The following is a 19,903-nucleotide window of genomic DNA, read 5'->3' on the forward strand; positions in this document are numbered from 1 at the left end:
AGAGCTGGGAAATTCACCTGGATTACAGAGAAACAACTATTGCATTTTCAATACATTGTTTAAAAATGATTAATAGGCTTGTGGGGTTTTACAGAAATTTAAGTTCATAGTAAGCAGACCTTTCAGTGTAAAAAAAAGAGCACTTATGTAGAATTCATTTTCTCTGAATAATTCCGCCCAGCTATGCAGATTATTTTATCTGTACAGTTGTTGTGTGACATACACAAAGTTTGAGAACTTTGTTCCCTTACTCACCGAGGGCAGTTTTAGTAAATTAATTAAGTCCACAATTTAAGGATTGCGCTCTGTCCCTGAAAATGACTCTTCCAGAAATTCTGAAGTGGATACACAGCCACAGGAGTTGTATGGGAAGGACTGGTCAGAAGTTCAATCATTTCAGAGTCATTTCTCCTACTAACCTTCAAGAAAATTTGATAAAGTGCCATCTTAAATATGTTCTGAAAAGGATCATTTATTGATCAAGTCAATCTGCAGGGTAGTGTAGTGGTGAGTGTAATGGTATTACAGTAGCAGAGCCCTGGGTTCCATTCCGCCACTGTCTGTAAGGAGTCCGTACGTTCTCCTCGTCACCGCAAGCATTTCCTTCGGGTGCTCTGGTTTCCTCTCACATTCCAAAGACGTAAAGGTTAGGGTTAATAACTTGTGGGGTTGCTATGATGGTGCCAGAATTGTGGTAACACTTACAGGCTACTCCACCACATCTCACTGATTTGACTTGACACGAGCGACACATTTCACTGTATGTTTCGATGTAGATGTGACAAATAAAGTTCATCTTTAAAAGTGTGGTAATGGGAGTCTATTTATTTCCTCAAAAGAACAGCAAAGCTGTAAATAAGACGAGAGGGTGTGTTCTGGACTGTCATCATATCAATGCCCTGTGAAGAGCGAAAACTCCCACTGAAGCCACTAAGACTATGTTACTGCTCGGTAAATGGCCCACCGTTAACAGACTTTCCCTTGTTTGTGTTATACAAAAAATTGAACAGAACAAGCAAACATTAACTCATTATTACCACTTTACAGGAGTATTTAGCACTGAGGGAAAGCAGCAGCTGATTGGGTTCCGACCTCTGTGGTCACTCTGAGATGTTTCAGGCCAGACCATTCATCAGGACTGGGAAGCAAGGGGGAAGAAGTCAGAATAAAAAGGCGGAGGAGAGGGTAAGGTGGTGAGACCGGGTGGGTGGGAATGAAGTGTGAAGCTGGAAGTTGATAGGTGTTAGAGGTAAAGGGCTGGGGAAGGAATTTGATAGGAGAGGCGAATGGACCATGGGAGAAAGGGAAGGAGGAGGGGACCTGGAGGAGGTGATAGGCAGGTGAGGAGAAGTAAGAGTAAGAGGTAGGAGGGGAACCAGAGTGGAAAAAGAGAAAAGGGGGAAAGAGAGAAATTACCAGAAGTTGGAGAAATCGACACTCATGCTATCAGGTTGGAGTCTACCAAGATAGAATACGAGGTGTTGTTCCTCTATCCCAAGAATGGCCTCATTGTGGGAGTAGAGTAGGCTATGGTGTGACATGTTGGAATAGGGACGGGGATTGGAATTAAAATGGTTGGCCACTGGGAAATCCCACTTTTTGTGGTGGCCATAGTGAAGGTACTCGACAAAGCAGTCCCCCAATCTGTCAGGTCTAAACCATGTAGTGCAGCCCACACCGGGAGCAGCAGATAGAGTAGATGACCCCCGAAAGATTTACAGTGAAGCGTTGCCTCACCTGGACGTACTGTTTGGGGCCCTGAATGGAGGCGTAGGAACAGGTGTGTAGCACTTGTGCCACTTGCAGGGATAGGTGAGATAGGGATGACTGGAAACCCAACATTCAAAGTTCAGAAGTAGAAAGTACAATTTATTTTCAGAGTACACACATGTCACCACATACAACCCTTTTCTGTGGGTATACTGTACTTAGCAAATCTAAAGAACAGTAACTGTAAACTGTAAGCATCAGGAACTGTCAACTATAAACAAACCACAAATGCAGACAAATAAATAAATAAACAAATAACAATATAAATAAGTGTAGCTATCCCCTGTTGTTCAAGAGCCTGGTGGTTGAAGGGTAGTAACCGTTCTTGAACCTGGTGGTGCGACTCCTGGGGCACTTGCACCTTCTACCTGACGACAGCAGTGAGAAAAGAACGTGTCCTGGGTGGTGAGGATCTTTGATGATGGATGCTGCTTTTCTACGGCAAAGTTTTATGTAGATGTGCTCAATTGTCTGAAGGTTTTACCCATGATGTAGTGGGTTGAATCCACTACCTTTTGTAGGATTTTCCACTCAAAAACATTGGTCTTCCCATACCAGGCCGTAACGCAGCCTATAAAATGCACACTTCCCACCACACTTCTATAGTCGTTTGCCAAGGTTTTCGGTGACATGCTGAATCTCCGCAGACTCCTGAGGAAGAAGAGGCACTGTTGTGCTTTCTTCGCAATTATATGATGGGCCCAGGATAGGTCTTCTGAGATACAGACACCCAGGAATTTACAGACCCTCTCTACCACTGATCATTATTGGCTCATGGACCTCTGGTTCTCCTCTCTTAAAGTCTACTATCAGTTCCTTGGTCTTATTGACATTGAGTGAAAGGTTGTTGTTATTACATCACTCAGCCAAATTTTCAATCTCCCTTCTGTATGTTGATTCATCACCACCATTGATACAGCCAACAACAGTGGTGTCATCAGCAAACTTGTAAATTGTGTGGGAGCTGTACTTAGCCAATGTGGTGTGTTCAGTGTTCACAGTGTGCTCCCCTCTACACTGGAGAAACCAGACACAGCTGGTGATCATAAACACAAGGGATTCTGCAGATGCTGGAAATCCCGAGCAACACACACAAAATGCTGGAGCAGTTCAGGCAGCATCTATAGAGTGGGAAAAGCAGTCGATGTTTCGGGTCAAGTCCCTTCATAAGGACCTTAAAGGTATATCCGGTCATATTACCCATTTCCATGCTAGGAAAAAGGAGCTGGCCGTCCATCTTCTCGTGAGTAAAGAGAGTGCGAAGTTTGTTTGACGTGTGATGGAGCTACATACATAGAACATTTATCAAGAACTCTTGACTACAGCTTGAGAGTCTTACATTATCTATCTGAGAACTTCGATCTACCTGAGACAATGGATGCGATTTTTTTCTCACGAACTGCTGTGTCTAAAACTGTTCATGAGCTGATTTACTGGTCCTTAAGTAAATTTCACACTGATTATTTCTCCAAAGATCAATCCAGTTCTTCCCACTCAAAGTTATTTACAAGATTAAACACAAGAGATTCTGCAGATGCTGGAAATCTTAAGCAAGATGTACAAGATTAAATTAGCTTCTTACTTCAACTGTTTTTAGCAATAACTTGCATCCTGGTTTGAAAATGTGGCATTAGGAGCCATGTTAACAGCAACAGTACTGTGTTTGAAACAGCAGTGTTTCACCGAACTCACAAGGATCATTCATTAGCTGTGAACTGGAATAACAGTTCCGAGTTCCTTGGTTATATCCTCAGCCACATTATAAGCTCACCTTTCTGTCTGCTTCCCCCTCAGAAGCAGCTTAACCAAGATGCCAAATGCCTACATGTCCATAGCCTCCAGGAACATAGAACATATACAGTACAGGGCCTTCAGTACATGGTGTTGTGTCAACCTTATAACCTACTCCAAAATCGATCTAACCCTTCCCTCCCACAGAGCTTTTCACTTTTCTATCCTCCATGTGTCTATCTAAGAGTCTCTTAAATGCCCCCAATGTATCTGTCTTTATCACCACCCTGAGCAGTGTGTTCAATACACCCACCTCTCTCTGTGTAAAAAACTTAGCTCTGACATCCTCCAATCACCTGAAAATTGTGCCTCCTTGTATTTGTCATTTCCACCCTGGGGAAAGGTCTCTGCCTATCCACACGATCTATGCCTCTTATCACTGAGTTCCAACACACTTTATATGCTTGGAATTTGTGAATGTCTCTTTAGGTAGACCTTTATTTTAAGCCAGGCATCAGCAATGGTGTGCGCTGCTGAAATCTACATCACAACCTCAACTAAAATACCTGGTGTCAGACTGCAGGGACCACATGGGACCGGGCAGTGTAATGCCCGAGGTTAGGGCCCCTCACCTGGAGCAGTTCTCGAAGTGGCCTCAAACAGTGTTGTAGCTACAAGATTACCCAATGTTCTGATAACAGAGCACAGAAGAACATGGGAGATTTGACAGAGGTATACAAGCATTATGAAGGGTATAGACAGGGTAAATGCAAGCAGGCTTTTTCCACAGGTTGGGTGAGACTAGAACAAGAGGTCATCAGTTAAGGGTGAAAGGTGAAATGTTTCAGAGGACCCTGAGGGGGAACTTCTTCGCTCAGAGGGTGGTGAGAGGATGGAATGAGCTGGCAGCACAAGAGGTGGATGTGAGTTTGAGTGCAGCATTCAAGAGACGTTTGGATGGGTACATGGATGAGAGGGTATGGAGGGCTGTAGTCTCGGTGCAGGTCAATGGGAGTAGGCAGTTTAAATGGTCTGGCATGGACTGGATGGGCCAAAGGGCCTAGTTCTGTGCTGTTGTGTTCAATGACTCTCTGATAAACAGAGAATTACTATTGACACCAGGGGGATGCCGTAGATAATAGACGTTGTTTAAAAGCAAGCAGCTCATCAAAACAAATTCAATACTATGCGGACCTGCCAAGAGAGGGGCTCAGGAAGCTGAAGCGGTGACCTAACGCCAAGCCTGCTGAGCAGAGTCTGCCACAAGCCAATAAAAGTTTGTCAAAGCACTCGCTCCTGTCCTGAACCAAAAGCTCCCTTCCGGAAAGCACTAAAATATATTAAAACAAAAACCTCTCATTACTTTAGAACTTTCTTCCCCCAGGCAGTTCATCTGAATAACCATTCCTGTTTCCCCCCCCCCCACCTCCTTCGATCTATTCTACCCCCTCCCCATCACTGCACGCAAAATGCTTTAAACCACTGTTTACATTGTAAATACATGCTGATATTTATGTATTTATACACATTTGATTCCATATCCCTACTTTAACCTCTAACTTTATTTTTATACAATTCTTTATTCTTTACAATTGTTGAATGTTGATGTTTTTTGTTGCATGTCCCACCCTGACCAACACACCGCAGCAAATTCCCAAACCACAGAAATGTATCTGGAGAATAAAGCCGATCTTTAATCCTTGCTAAATTCTCAACAGATCAAAGACAATTTAAACCAAGTCAGCTCCACCAGGAAACATTTCTTTTAAAAAAATCTTCAACTGAACTACCAGGTCATTTTGATATAATCAGTATTGAGTTGAGAAGGTAGTCGTGTGTTCAGCAAGCAGGAGCCAACAGTTTTCATAAAGAGCCAGATTAAATGTTCATCCTGTTGCTAATCACTGAAGTCTCCTTCAGAATGCTTTGCTCAAGTCCACTGTCTGGTAATGATTTGTCAGCCCAATAGATATGCTCTTAATTTTATAAAAAGCCAAGGTTTAATTTATTCTCTAGCTGCCTCCTTCAGATGTTGCTATGACGACTGCCGAAGACCTGAATGCACACGTGGTTCCCAGGGTAGAACAGCACGGGTGAATGTACTGTGCACAGAGACACGGCCTATTCATGGAAATTGCAGCATGCTGTTCTGTCCAGTGATAGACCAACAATAGTTTTAATAAATGTACTTCTTTGCAGGTGGTAGGAGTTGGGTTTTGAGACACTTCATCTCCCTTACCTGTCTCACCTATCACCTTCCAGCTTGTCCTCCTTCCCTACCCCCCCCCCATTGTCTTACTCTGACATCTTCCCCCTTTCTTTCCAGTCCTGAGGATGTCTCAGCCCAAAACATTGACTGTTTAGTCCCCTCTCTTGAAATTGCCTGATCTAAGTTCCTCCTACATTTTGTGTGTGTTGCCTCCTGTTCCTTCTTATTTATTCACTAATCAGGCAGGGCCAGCATTCGCTCCCTGGCATTTGAATCTAGGCTCTAATAAGCAGCAGGGCCAGAATTTACTACCCAGCCTTTGAATCTAGGCTCTCATTTAGCCATATCCAAAAGCATTTAAGAATCTATCACACTGGAATTAGAAAAAAACCCCAATGGATCAGGTCAGCCTGGAGGAAGCTAGTGGCACAGAGAGTTTTGGTAACATTCAGTAGTTTTGTGGTCATTATTACCCATCAGTAGGATTTCAGTGTAAACATTAGCTGAGTCTAAATGCATGGTAATGATGGTGAGACAGAATCTGAACTTTGGGTATCACTAGGCAGGTAATTTCACTGCAGTTCAGCATTCAAGATTCAAGATTGTTTAATGTCATTCCCAGTACACAAATGTAAAAGAGAACAAAATAATCATTACTCTGGATCAGATGCAGCACAAAAAACAACACACAATAAGATAAAGAACAATAAGTAATTTAAAAAATAATAATAAACAATAAATATAAATCAATTCAGAGTTACAGGGTTATGGCAACTAGATAGGCAGTTAAGATCAAATCAAGATTCAAGAACGTTTAATATCATTTCTGGTACACAAGAGCAAAGAAGAAAAAATATAAATATGTAAGAGTGCCTATATACTGTACATAGATTGACTGTATGTCCATTAAGTGACACTAGGCACAGGAGTGTCTGTACACAAGGTGACTGACAGAAAATGATGAAGTAGCGATGGTTAGGGGGTGAGGAGAGGAGGGTTAGGGGGTGTGGAGAGATGGGTTAGGGGATGTGGAGAGGAGGGTTAGGGGGTGTGGAGAGGAGGGTTAGGGGGTGAGGAGAGGTGGGTTAGGGGATGTGGAGGGGTGGGTTAGGGGATGTGGAGAGGAGGGTTAGGGGGTGTGGAGAGGAGGGTTAGGGGGTGAGGAGAGGTGGGTTAGGGGGTGTGGAGAGATGGGTTAGGGGATGTGGAGAGGAGGGTTAGGGGGTGTGGAGAGGAGGGTTAGGGGGTGAGGAGAGGTGGTTAGGGGGTGTGGAGAGATGGGTTAGGGGGTGTGGAGAGATGGGTTAGGGGATGTGGAGAGGAGGGTTAGGGGGTGTGGAGAGGAGGGTTAGGGGGTGAGGAGAGGTGGGTTAGGGGATGTGGAGGGGTGGGTTAGGGGGTGAAGAGAGGAGGGTTAGGGGATGTGGAGGGGTGGTTAGGGGGTGAGAAGAGGAGGGTTAGGGGTGTGGAGGGGTGGGTTAGGGGATGTGGAGGGGTGGTTAGGGGTGTGGAGGGGTGGGTTAGGGGATGTGGAGGGGTGGGTTAGGGGGTGAGGAGGGGTGGGTTAGGGGATGTGGAGGGGTGGGTTAGGGGATGTGGAGAGGTGGGTTAAGGGATGTGGAGGGGTGGGTTAGGGGGTGAGGAGAGGTGGGTTAGGGGATGTGGAGAGGAGGGTTAGGGGGTGTGGAGAGGTGGGTTAGGGGGTGTGGAGAGGTGGGTTAGGGGGTGTGGAGAGGTGGGTTAGGGGATGTGGAGGGGTGGGTTAGGGGATGTGGAGGGGTGGGTTAGGGGGTGAGGAGAGGTGGGTTAAGGGGTGTGGAGGGGTGGGTTAGGGGATGTGGAGGGGTGGGTTAGGGGATGTGGAGGGGTGGGTTAAGGGGTGTGGAGGGGTGGGTTAGGGGATGTGGAGGGGTGGGTTAGGGGATGTGGAGGGGTGGGTTAGGGGATGTGGAGGGGTGGGTTAGGGGGTGTGGAGAGGTGGGTTAGGGGGTGAGGAGGGGTGGGTTAGGGGATGTGGAGGGGTGGGTTAGGGGATGTGGAGAGGTGGGTTAAGGAATGTGGAGGGGTGGGTTAGGGGGTGAGGAGAGGTGGGTTAGGGGGTGAGGAGAGGTGGGTTAGGGGATGTGGAGAGGAGGGTTAGGGGGTGAGGAGAGGTGGGTTAGGGGGTGAGGAGAGGTGGGTTAGGGGATGTGGAGAGGTGGGTTAGGGGGTGTGGAGAGGTGGGTTAGGGGGTGTGGAGGGGTGGGTTAGGGGATGTGGAGGGGTGGGTTAGGGGGTGAGGAGAGGTGGGTTAGGGGGTGTGGAGAGATGGGTTAGGGGATGTGGAGGGGTGGGTTAGGGGGTGTGGAGAGATGGGTTAGGGGGTGTGGAGAGATGGGTTAGGGGGTGTGGAGAGATGGGTTAGGGGGTGTGGAGATGTGGGTTAGGGGGTGTGGAGAGGAGGGTTAGGGGGTGTGGAGAGGTGGGTTAGGGGGTGTGGAGGGGTGGGTTAGGGGATGTGGAGGGGTGGGTTAGGGGATGTGGAGAGGTGTGTTAGGGGGTGAGGAGAGGTGGGTTAGGGGATGTGGAGGGGTGGGTTAGGGGATGTGGAGGGGTGGGTTAGGGGGTGTGGAGGGGTGGGTTAGTGGGTGGAGGTGTTGCTCAGCCTGACGGCTTGGGGAGAGTAACTGTTTTGAGTCTGGTGGTCCTGGTGTGGATGCTACGTAGCCTCCTCCCTGATGGGAGTGAGACTAGCAGTCCATGGGCAGGGAGGGTGGGAATCCTTCATGATGATCAATGGAATCACTGTTTCCCAGTGGCCAAATAAAACCTGTGCGTACTCGTCGTTTATCAGTTCCCTCCTAGCATGTCCACAACTTACTAACCCTAAGCCGTACGCCTTTGGAACGTGGGAAGCAAGTGGAGCACCTAGAGGAAACCCACAGAGTGAAAGGGAGAAGGTACAGACTCCTCACAGACAGCGGCAGTCGCTGCTAAACTCTGTGATACAGTGCTGCCCTGTAACGAGGACATTCAGTCAGTCCTTAGATTCCCATCCTCAGTGTGCCCAACCCCTTCCCCTGGATGACTCAGTTATTCCCAACAGGACGTGGCAGGACTTCTCTGCAAAGACAGACAGATAAAATAAGACCATAAGACAGAGGAACAGAATTAGGCCATTCAGCCCATTGAGTCTGATTTAACATTACAGCATGACTGATTTCTATTTATTTATTTGACATCCAGCAAAGAAGAGGGCCTTCCAGCCCTTCGAGCCACACCACCCAGCAACCCCCAACTTAACCCGAGCCTAATCACAGGACAAGTTACAATGACCTACTCTCCTGGATATCTTTGGACTGTAAGGAGGATTAATAGCCAACTCAACTCCATTCTCCTGCCTTCTCCCTGTAACCTTTGATGCCCGGACTAATCAAGAACCCATCAACTTCCACTTTAAATATACCTAATGACTTGGCCATTTACAGCCGTCTCTGGCTGAAGTCCACAGATTCACCGCTCTCTAGCTAAAGAAATTCCTCCTCATCTCTGTTCTAAGTGGATGTCCCTCTGGTCCTGGAGTCCTCTATTAAAGGAAGCATGGCGATTAGTGAAGCATGGTCCTACCAATTTTGCATATGCTCTGTCATATAATTACAAAGAATTTGCCCTGCTTGAGTGAAGTTACCAGTCAAGAGGTCAGATTGCATCCACGATGATGTCTATTTCCCTCATTCACAGCACAATGAGTGTTTGATCCATTGGGCAGTAGCAGGCTCCCCAGTTAGTCACACCCAGCATACACTCAGCAAATGGATCAACACATGTAGCACACTGTCAGTGCCACTAGCCTACGCCCAGAAGGCCCTCAGTAACTCTCTAGCCAGTGCGAGACAGAAGGCCAGTGTCCTGCCAACATATGCCCAGCAGAGGGACAGTGGTGTCCTAAGCATTGTCAGTGATACTTCCCCTGTGTCCAACAATCTCTCTGACCCCCTATCACCAGGCAGGAGGTACTGCAGCATTAGCACAAGGACTGGTAGGATGGAAAACAACATTTTCTCCCAGGCTGAAAGTCGACTGGACTCTCTGCCCCCACCCGGGTCTCATCACGTCTGAAGCAACAGTAACACTATATAGTTTCCTTTTTGACTTGTATCATAAATGCATCTTATTATGTTAATTTATGTGTAGTAATATTATTTTGTGTGTTATGTGTGCGAGTTATATGCACTGTGTTGTGCTCCATGAGCCAGAGGCACATTGTTTCGTTTGGTGGTATACATGTGTACAGTTGAAGACAGGGACCACCGGACGGGGGAGACAGTGTTCCCGTGGTCAGGGATCACCGGACAGGGGGAGACAGTGTTCCCGTGGTCAGGGACCACCAGACAGGGGGAGACAGTGTTCCCGTGGTCAAGGATGACTGGACAGGGGAGACAGTGTTCCCGTGGTCAGGGATCACCGGACAGGGGGAGACAGTGTTCCCATGGTCAGGGATCACCGGACAGGGGGAGACAGTGTTCCCGTGGTCAGGGATCACCGGACAGGGTAGACAGTGTTCCCGTGGTCAGGGACCACCGGACGGGGGAGACAGTGTTCCCGTGGTCAAGGATGACTGGACAGGGGGAGACAGTGTTCCCGTGGTCAGGGATCACTGGACAGGGTAGACAGTGTTCCCATGGTCAGGGATCACCGGACAGGGGGAGACAGTGTCCCCGTGGTCAGGGATCACCGGACAGGGGGAGACAGTGTTCCCGTGGTCAGGGATCACCGGACAGGGGGAGACAGTGTCCCCGTGGTCAGGGATCACCGGACAGGGTAGACAGTGTTCCCGTGGTCAGGGATCACCGGACAGGGGGAGACAGTGTCCCCGTGGTCAGGGTTCACCGGACAGGGGGAGACAGTGTTCCCGTGGTCAGGGACCACCGGACAGGGGGAGACAGTGTCCCCGTGGTCAGGGACCACCGGACAGGGGGAGACAGTGTTCCCGTGGTCAGGGATCACCGGACGGGGTAGACAGTGTTCCCGTGGTCAGGGACCACTGGACAGGGGGAGACAGTGTTCCCGTGGTCAGGGATCACCGGACGGGGGAGACAGTGTTCCCGTGGTCAGGGATCACCGGACAGGGGGAGACAGTGTTCCCGTGGTCAGGGACCACCGGACAGGGGGAGACAGTGTCCCCGTGGTCAGGGACCACCGGACAGGGGGAGACAGTGTTCCCGTGGTCAGGGATCACCGGACAGGGTAGACAGTGTTCCCGTGGTCAGGGATCACCGGACAGGGGGAGACAGTGTTCCCGTGGTCAGGGACCACCGGACAGGGGGAGACAGTGTCCCCGTGGTCAGGGATCACCGGACAGGGGGAGACAGTGTTCCCGTGGTCAGTGATCACCGGACGGGGGAGACAGTGTTCCCGTGGTCAGGGACCACCGGACAGGGGGAGACAGTGTTCCCGTGGTCAGGGACCACCGGACAGGGGGAGACAGTGTTCCCGTGGTCAGGGACCACCGGACAGGGGAGACAGTGTTCCCGTGGTCAGGGACCACCGGACAGGGGGAGACAGTGTCTCCGTGGTCAAGGATGACTGGACAGGGGAGACAGTGTTCCCGTGGTCAGGGATCACCGGACAGGGGGAGACAGTGTTCCCATGGTCAGGGACCACCGGACAGGGGGAGACAGTGTTCCCTTGGTCAGTGATCACCGGACGGGGGAGACAGTGTTCCCGTGGTCAGGGATCACCGGACAGGGGGAGATAGGGCATTACCGTGGTCAGAGATGACAGGACAGGGGGAGAGGAAGGACAGTGTATTCACGATTTCACCACTTTAACAAGTTAGGAACTGTGAAGGATTTGAAGGAATTGATAAAAATCTTGAATGTTATAATGAAAATGAAGATTGGAGAATGCAATCCTTGAAAGCTTTGTATGAAGGCATTCCACTGATATTGTTTATTTACAGATAATCTAAAGAACGCGGCATCATACACTGGATGAATTCCTTCATCAATTACGAACTAATGCAATTTTATAATACTGTAGTACTATAGGTGGTGTTTTAATTTGTGCTGTATTTCATTTAAATACAGAACTTGTTACTTAGTTTGTCCTTTTTTTTTAATACCTTTTTAACTATTTCCATGACATTTTTAGTAATTGGGGCAGCTGCTTAATTGGGCCAAAATATCCTAATTAACCAGACTCCACTGCATTTCTTATTGTAATTTACAGTTTTTATTACTATGCTTTGCATAAAAAACGCTGTCATAAAAAAAAAACAAATTTCATGATACGTGGCAGTGACATTAAACCTAATTCTGAAAGCACAGAAGCAGACATGGAATTGTTGGATGAACTCGGCTGGACAGGCAGCATCAATACCGGGCAGTGAACAGCTGATGTTTCAGACCACGATCCTTCGTTGGTCCTGATGAAGGACGTCAGCCTGAAGTGCCCTACATCGACTCTGCCTGAGCTGCTGAGTTCCACCAGCATTTTGTGTGTGTTAGGATTTCCAGCATCTGCAGAATCTCTTGTGTTTAAGACACAGAGCTGGGTGTAGCTAACGTGGTCAGTATTTATTGCCCTAACCTCTCTTCAAACATTGGGTGGGGGGGGGGGGGGGAGCTGCCAGTGATCAGGAAGTCAGGAAAAGGCAATGGCTGTGTTTATTTTCATATGGCGATATACAAACATAGCGGCTGCATGAGAATCTGTCTCAGAAGGACTGCGGCGGAGATTTCCATTCGGTTCTGTGGTAAATGTGGTCTGTTGTTTAGGGGAAAAAAATCTATAAAGATTCTATCTTACACAAAGGAAAGAGTGAGAACAGCTACCGGGTACAATCTGTTTTCACTTGAATTTGTAAGGGAACAGAATGTGTAACACATGTTCATCTGATAACAGTCCACACTAGCATTCTCCTCCATGACACCAGTCTTATGCAGCCCAGCCGTCCCAGCTGAGGGTCTTTGATCTTTCATTAATGCCACCCCTCTGAGCAAATTACGCAGATAAAGACATCTGGCAGAATTGAACGGCAACTTCGCAGGTAGTTTTCTGTTCCAGGGAAAAGCCTGGACCAATTCTCCATAGTTAAGTTCAAGATAAACGTCTTATCAAGCCGAGTCTTTGTCACCATATTTAACTCTGAGATTCATTTCCTTGCAGGCATTCACAAAGAAACACCGTAGAATAAATAAGAAACTACAAAGACTGACAAGCAGTGTGCAAAGTTGACTTGACTTGACAAATGAAGACAACATGTGCAAATACAAAAAGAAAATAATAATAAATAAATAACTCTGTGACCATTTGTTGTAGAATCCTTGAAAATGAGTTACAGTCATAAAACACTATAGCCCTTCGGTCCACCTCGTCCATGACAAACTAAATCTGCCCCCGGTCCCATCAACCTGCAGCCTGAACTCCATATGCCTCCCATCCACGTACCTATCCACATTTCAGTCCAATGTTGAAATTGAGCCAACATCCACCATTTCCACTGGCAGCTCACTCCACACTCCGAGTGAAGAGTCCACAGGTTGTGGAATCTATCAGTCGAAGGTGAATTATAGCTCGAGACTGACATTGCTTAGCTATCCACGTAGCCTCTGCTGGCGTCCCACCAGCTGTAGGAGGAGTACAGAGGTGATGGAATTAGTGAGCTCACCCAGACCGTAATCAGATAGTAGAACTCTCCTATGTTGTTTATACACAATTTGCATAGAATGCATTTCACTCAACGCTTAAGATATTCTCCTGCTGTCTCCAGGTACAGGCACTTTATTTGCACAGCTGTGCATTGGATGTGCGTGGAATATTTTAAAATGCAACTTCAGTGAAATAATACTCAGCCCTAGAGGATTTATCCTTTCAGATCTTTTCACCCGCAATTCTGAATGAGAATGCCTGCAACTCATGTCAAGGATCAACTTTATTTTCCAGATACATTTCCATGGATTGGGAATTTGCTGTGGTGTATTGGTCAGGGTGTGACATGCAACAAAAGGTAACAACATTCAACAATTGTAAAGAACAAACAACTATATAAAAATAAAGTTAGAGGTTAAAGAACAGATGTGGAATACAATGTGCGTAAATACCAACAGGTATTTACAATGTCTGAGGTCTCCGTCGATCAGAGTTGATGTTGCATCCCAGCTGTCTGGATACACAAGCCGGGGCAGCACAATATGGAGAGCAAGCTGCTGCCCATGTAGTAACCTCCCCCTCTCCACACAACTGATGAACCCAAAGGAATGGCAAAGACCGATAGTTTGGTCAGAAGCGTCACAGGAGTTGCCAGTCAGCATTGAACTCAATGTAGGAATGCCGCCGGGACTCCAGGTCAAGATTTTACCCTCGGGGTTTACTCCCAAAGCCTCCTCCACGAGTGGGTATAGCTGCAAGGCAGCCAGGTTTGAGATCAATTTTCCTTCATGTGAAGGCCAGGAAGAGGGTTGTCAGAGGCTATTTGAGGCACGCACTAATAGGTAGTGGGAGCTTGTCCCCATTACCGCCCCTGGCTATAACAACCTTAACAATGTAAACAGCATTATAAAAAGAGGCTTACAGGGCAGTGCAGTGGCAGGAATTACAGTTGGGGGGGGGGGGGTGTTGGAAGTAGGACTAACTGGAATGGCTGATCTGATTAACTGGGGAAAGAAACTCTTAAAATGGCGTGAAGTTTTTGTTTTACTAGGCCTATACAGGGCTTTCCATAAGGGAGCGTTTGGAAAAGGCAGTTTGCTGGCTGGGCAGCGTCCGCAATGGTCTTTCCTGCCCGCTAGACATACACAGACTGCAGCCGATAAGCTCTTCGACTGCCCTGACCCCTCTGTATATTGTGAGAGAATGCTACACCAAAACAGACAGAAATGGCTGACGGGAGGATGCTCTCTAAGATGGCAGTTTGGAACAGATAGTGGGGTGGAGGGATAACTTGAATGGTTTATCAGATTGACTCATTTCTCTGCATGAACCTTCTGCAGTGGGAATGTACAGTAGGCCATGAGGCCTGTAATTCTGACTGCCACATGCCTTGGCAATTCTTTTGGTATTTTCAGAGAACAGTGACTCTGGAATCAGGCAATAATCTTTGTGTACGACCTGCAATTTAGATGACTAAACAGTTATGAAGGACTTCACATTTTCCAACTATTTACGAACTAAGTCCAAACTTTGATTTGAGGAAGGATTCTCTAGTGGACAGACAGCAACTCAATGAATTTGCCATCTCTGTCTAAGATTTCTCACCCTGACATTGTAATAAACACAAGGAGAGAAAGCTAATCCAAAATTCAAGATTGTTTAATGTCATTTTCAGTACACAAGAGTAAAGGAAAACTATTGTTACTCTGGATCTGATACAGCACAATGAACGTAAATACATAAGATAGCTTACATACGTGATAGATTGTATGCCCATAAAGTGACACTAGGCACAAGGTGACTCCGAGATGAAATGATAAAGTAGTGTTGGTGGCAGTGTGTAGAGGGGTGGGTTAGCAGATGGAGGTGACTGACTGGAAATTATATCGTGGTGGTGGTGATATCCAGATATCCACTGGAACAAGCCAAAAAACGTGACTTCAAGCTCTGAAGAATTCATGCTCCAGTCATGTTCTCTCGATCTTGTATTTTCAACTTTGCTGTTTTTCAACAGAACAGTATGATCTGCTGCCCGTTCTGGCTGACAAAATTTCCCACATTTCCACCTGCTGGTTCTCAAATTGACATGAACGCTAAGAAAAGTTACCTTTAGAATTGGCTTGAAGCCAGCTCAATAAACAGAGACTAACAACATCTAGTGCTCTAAGCAGAACCAGCTTAACATCTGCTTGCGCTGTTTGTTATCCAAGGTGCTGACTGCACGGCCACATCTGGAGTACAGAGCTCGTGGTCAGAGGGCAAGGACACATTTGCAGGAGGGGTAATTCCCATGGGGAAGACCTCAGAGTCTCTGCTCCAAGGAAAGCTCTAGGCAACACCGGATTCTGCAGGGAGAAGCAGCATCTCCACTTCCTTCTGCCACAACAGACAGGATCTCCTGATGACCACCCATTTTGATTCTACTTCCCATTCTGACATGTCAGTCCATGGCCTCCTTTACTGCCACAATGAGGCCACACTCAGGTTGGAGGAGTAACACCTTATATTCTGTCTGGGTAGCCTCCAACCTGATGGCACACTTACCAATTTCTCCAACCTCTGGTATTTTCTCCACTTCCCCCCTTCTCTCCATTCCTATTCTCATCCTTCTCTCATCCTTCCTATCACCTCCCTCTGGTTCCCCTCCTCCTTCCCTTTTACTATGGTCCACTGTCTTTTCCATTCAGATTCCCACTTCTTCAGCCTGTTACCTTTTCCATCTACCACTCCCAGCATCTCACTTCATCCTCCACCCACTTGCCCCCTCACCTATCACCTGCCAGCTTGTCCTCCTTCCCCTCCCCCACTTTCTTATTCTGGCTTCTGACTCATTCCTTTCCAGACGTGACGAAAGGTCTCGGTCCAAAACCTCGACAGTTTATTCCCCTCCGTAGTTGCTGCCTGATCCTCCAGCATTTTGTGTGATACTCCTGGAAGAGACTGGAAACACAACCAGACCAAGATTGAGGAAGGAGAATATTCCCCATTTTATAGTCACCAGTCTGTTTATATTTGTTGCTGGCCTCACACACAGGTAATGGAGCATGAAGGTCATCAGCTTCACACGGAGCCTCGCACAGTCAGGTTTGCACACTCCACCCTGTTAAAATCATCACCTGGATACATCTTCTCCCCTCTTCTTCAGAGTAGGAAGCGACTGCTGTTTCTTACTCCAGCAACAATATTTTTAAACTCCTGGCAGACGGGGTAAATCCCTTCCAGGAATAATGGATTTTAATCTTGGTTCCTGTAGGAGCTTTTACATAAATCCCCAAACATCTGTGAATCTGTGCCCCGTAGGAGACAGATGGGCTCCATCCATGGATGACACAGTAGCTTCGTCTCATAAACTTTGAATCAGTCTTTGCTTTGTTGAGTTTTGGCGGGGTTTAAGATCTTGCTTTTCTTGATGTGAATAAATACCGGCATGATGATTTCTCTGAACCACTCCAGGGACGAGCAACCAACTGGGAAAGATTGGCTGCAGGAAGCAGCTTAACTGAGTAGCGGGTTTGTCAGCAGGCTGGCTAACATTAATGTGAAACTAATGAAAGATGAGAACCCGACTGTGCCCAACACACACTGTACATGGAAGAGGCAGGCTCTTCGCCAGCCTGTCTCCCTGTGGCCGATCCACTAACTCAGAGTTCCTCAGAGATGTTCTCAGCCACCGACGTTTCATCAAATTAAATAAATTAGTTAGCGCACTTCAGCCAACTAAGCAACTGTCTAATCTTATATGGCATTCCTCTGGGCTTCAGTATATTGCATCACCAGTGGCAGAGCAACCTTATTGCTGCAGCTATGATCAATTAACATTTTGTAAACTAATTAAACCAACAGATGAAAAAGAACTTGAGATTACTTCCGGCAGTGACCGGGTGACGGTTGGGCCCCTTGCTGAGGGACAGGTGGCATTTGGAAGGAAGGCTCGTGGCTTTTGCGTGGACGGGGTGTTTGCTGATGGATCTACTCACTGGAACGACCCTCGGTAAAAGCCTTCAGTACCTTGATAGAGGTGCACACACTGATAAGAGGGATCGATGGAACGGACAGCCAGAGGGTGGAAATAGCTAATACCAGGGGGCATAATTTTAAGGTGATTGGAGGAAGTATCGTGGGGACGTCAGAAATAGCTGTTTTTTTTCTTTTAACACAGGAAGCGGTTGGTGTGTGGATCACCCTGCCATGAGGATTGGTAAAGACAGATGCATTAAGGGCATTTAAGGGTCTGTTAGATAGGCACATGGATGAAAAAATATGGAGGACTATGTGGGAGGGAAGGGTTAGATTGATCTCAGAGTAATATTTAATTTAGAGATACAGCGTGGTAACAGGTCCTTCCAGCACACAGAGCCTCTGCTGCCCAGTTCCACCAATGTGACCAATTAACCCGTGTGTCTTTGGAAAGCGGTAGGAAATCCACGCCCAGGATTACGGCTGCACAGATGGAAGGTCAACTGAGGAAGATCTGGGAGTACAGTTGGACGAGAAGCTAGACTGGACTGCCAACACAGATGCCTTGTGCAGGAAGGCACAGAGTCGACTGTACTTCCTTAGAAGGTTGGCGTCATTCAATGTCTGCAGTGAGATGCTGAAGATGTTCTATAGGTCAGTTGTTGAGAGCGCCCTCTTTGTGGTGGCGTGTTGGGGAGGAAGCATTAAGAAGAAGGACGCCTCACGTCTTAATAAGCTGATAAGGAAGGCGGGCTCTGTCGTGGGCAAAGTACTGGAGAGTTTAACATCGGTAGCTGAGCGAAGGGCGCTGAGTAGGCTACGGTCAATTATGGAAAACCCTGAACATCCTCTACATAGCACCATCCAGAGACAGAGAAGCAGTTTCAGCGACAGGTTACTGTCGATGCAATGCTCCTCAGACAGGATGAAGAGGTCAATACTCCCCAATGCCATTAGGCTTTACAATTCAACTGCCAGGACTTAAGAACTTTTTTTTTTAAAAGCTATTATTAATGCTTTTTGAGTTAGTGATTTAGATGCATATCATATTATGACTGAGTTAAGTATTGTATGTAATGAGTTTTTGCTACAACAAGTGTATGGGACATTGGAAAAAATGTTGAATTTCCCCATGGGGATGAATAAAGTATCTATCTATCTATCTATCTATCTATCTATCTACCAGCAAGGCGGCTGGACCGGATGGAGTTTCCCCACGATTACTGAGGGCCTGTGCGACTGAGCTGGGAGAACCACTGCAGCGCATCTTCAACATGAGCCTGGAGCAGAGAAGAGTACCCAGACAGTGGAAAACATCCTGTATTGTCCCGGTACCGAAGAAACCACAACCAAAGGAGTTGAATGACTTCAGACCTATTGCCTTGACGTCACACGTGATGAAGACCATGGAGCGGCTGATAATACAGAATCTGAGGCCACAAACCAGGCACGCCCAGGATCCTCTTCAGTTTGCGTATAAGGAGAAGGTGGGAGTGGAGGATGCTATCACGTATTTGCTGCACAAATCACTCTCTCACCTAGATGGGGTCAGTTGTGCTGTGAGGATTACATTCCTTGACTTCTCTAGTGCCTTTAACACCATCCAGCCCAAGATCTTAAGGCACAAACTAACGGAGATGGGAGTAGACTCTCACATGGTGGATTGGATAGTGGACTACTTGACAGATAGACCTCAGTATGTGCGGTTGGGAGACTGTAGGTCTGACACGGTGGTCAGCAGCACAGGAGCGCCGCAGGGAACCGTACTCTCTCCGGTCCTGTTCACCCTGTACACATCAGACTTCCAATATAACTCGGAGTCCTGCCATGTGCAGAAGTTCGCTGATGACACGGCCATAGTGGGGTGTGTCAGGAATGGACAGGAGGAGGAGTATAGGAAACTGATACAGGACTTTGTGATATGGTGCAACTCAAACTACCTGCGTCTCAATATCACCAAGACCAAGGAGATGGTGGTGGACTTTAGGAGATCTAGGCCCCATATGGAGCCAGTGATCATTAATGGAGAACGTGTGGAGCAGGTTAAGACCTACAAGTATCTGGGAGTACAGTTAGACGAGAAGCTTGACTGGACTGCCAACACAGATGCCTTGTGCAGGAAGGCACAGAGTCGAATGTACTTCCTAAGAAGGTTGGCGTCATTCAATGTCTGTAGTGAGATGCTGAAGATGTTCTATAGGTCAGTTGTGGAGAGCGCCCTCTTCTTTGTGGTGGCGTGTTGGGGAGGAAGCATTAAGAAGAGGGACGCCTCACGTCTTAATAAGCTGGTAAGGAAGGCGGGCTCTGTCGTGGGCGAAGTACTGGAGAGTTTAACATCGGTAGCTGAGCGAAGGGCGCTGAGTAGGCTACGGTCAATTATGGATAACTCTGAACATCCTCTACATAGCACCATCCAGAGACAGAGAAGCAGTTTCAGTGACAGGTTACTATCGATGCAATGCTCCTCAGACAGGATGAAGAGGTCAATACTCCCCAATGCCATTAGGCTTTACAATTCAACTGCCAGGACTTAAGAACTTTTTAAAAGCTATTATTAATGCTTTTTGAGATAGTGATTTAGATGCATATCATATTTTTTACTGA

The 19,903-nt window shown here is 47.2% G+C and overlaps 1 protein-coding gene across 1 annotated transcript in view; it reads right to left on the reverse strand.

The window, feature by feature from the left end:
- The window catches only part of LOC140731133 (multiple epidermal growth factor-like domains protein 9), a 204,577-nt gene that overhangs the window by 65,632 nt on the left and 119,042 nt on the right, over window positions 1–19,903 (reverse strand). The gene's annotated exons all lie outside the window — the stretch shown is intronic.

Source organism: Hemitrygon akajei, chromosome 7 (genome assembly GCF_048418815.1).
Source record: "Hemitrygon akajei chromosome 7, sHemAka1.3, whole genome shotgun sequence".
Classification (NCBI taxonomy): domain Eukaryota; kingdom Metazoa; phylum Chordata; class Chondrichthyes; order Myliobatiformes; family Dasyatidae; genus Hemitrygon; species Hemitrygon akajei.